The sequence below is a fragment of the Vollenhovia emeryi genome, unplaced genomic scaffold (genome assembly GCF_000949405.1).
Source record: "Vollenhovia emeryi isolate VEMERY1.0 unplaced genomic scaffold, V.emery_V1.0 DF939233.1, whole genome shotgun sequence".
Taxonomy (NCBI): domain Eukaryota; kingdom Metazoa; phylum Arthropoda; class Insecta; order Hymenoptera; family Formicidae; genus Vollenhovia; species Vollenhovia emeryi.
Window position 1 is genome coordinate 342076 of NW_011967133.1, and position 1626 is coordinate 343701.

Here is a 1626-nt window from a genome sequence, read left to right on the forward strand (position 1 = left end):
AGAGAGAGAGAGAGAGAGAGAGAGAGAGAGAGAGAGAGAGAGAGAGAGAGAGAGAGAGAGGCTATCTCACTCTTCTACTTCTACGATTATAGAATGCTGCTACACGGAGCGCTTAATCGGGTTTAATAACATCTGTAGTTATAAAACTGGCCAATCACAACTACTTCTCAAAAGAATGGAATAACTGTGATTGGCCAGTCCCTTATAACCACGGATGTTATTAAACCCGATTAAGCACTCCGTGTAGCGGCACTCATAGATGTTTCTCTCTCGCTCGCGGGAATTTGACGAAGGGTCAGAGCACAAAGCAACGTAATAGCTTACGACAAAGACGCAAGCGTAAACGTAGATAGCGCACAAACTTTGGCGTATGTCGTACTTACCTCCGATTACATATGGCGTTACTTTTACACAAAGCTTGTGCGCTGTCTACGTTTACGCTTACGTCTTTGTCGTAAGCTATTACGTTAGCTATTACATTAGTGGATGTAGACACCATTATTTCGGTCTATGGTGGGTAATCGACGAAAGAAGAGTTTGCTTATTGTCACCAGTAACCACTCGACTCTGTCTTATTCGACGACGATGACTGACTTATTGTTAGGTGCGTTACTAAACTTTTAACTATTTAACTAAATCCTTTTTACTTATTAACCCACATTGTTCATAGCTGCGTTGTTGTTGTTGATTTGCAGTATGACTCGAAAAAGACCGAAAAGAATAGGTTCGAAACGTTGTGTGTAATAAACTAATTAAATAATTAGCCAGTTGGGTTGACTATAAGTTTCCCGTTTCAATTTTTGTCATTACTCGTGACAATAAGCAAATAACTCCCCTTTCGATAATTTTAAGTATTAAACTTGATATTTGTATTAAATATATTTACATTTCAAATTCATTATTGCTCAGAAACCTCTCCATTATGTAATTTGAAATGCTTATTGTAGTAATGATTACGAATAGCAGAGCATAATTGAAAGTGACGTCCATTTTAGATCCCTTTATGGATATTTTATGGACATAGAAACTTGTGAAAAACGGACGTCCTCTGAACTTCCACTGGAAGTTCATCGCTTTTCCGCGATGCTGATTGGCTGTCTCGCTTGTGCGATACTTCAGTCGTGTTATTTGCAGCTGTCAAACCATGCGAATTTTCAGAGAGAGCAAATGGCGCGCGCGAAGCGCGCGCTTGTCCCTTATTAAAAGAGAGATGTTACCAGCGCGAATGTCGTTAATATCGAACAGTTAAGGCCCTTCTCCGCGATGCCGATTGATTTTCTCGAAGCGCGATGTGCTTCATTTCTCTTTTAGGTTCAGAGTAAATGAAGGTTTACAATTTAGAAATACTAGACATGACAGAACGCGCGCTTCGCGCGCGCTGTTTGTGGTCAAGCACTGTGTATTTTTAAGAATTTGTACACACGTGAAGAGAGAGAGAGAGAGAGAGAGAGAGAGGAGGGGAGGGGGAGGAGAGAGAGAGAGAGAGAGAGAGAGAGAGAGAGAGAGAGAGAGAGAGAGAGAGAGAGAGGTAATTATATGCGCAACGTCACTTTAAAATAAAAAGTAATATGTCACTCACTGATACGAGTCGCAACAGCAAAGTTGTACATCGCTAACTATACAGGG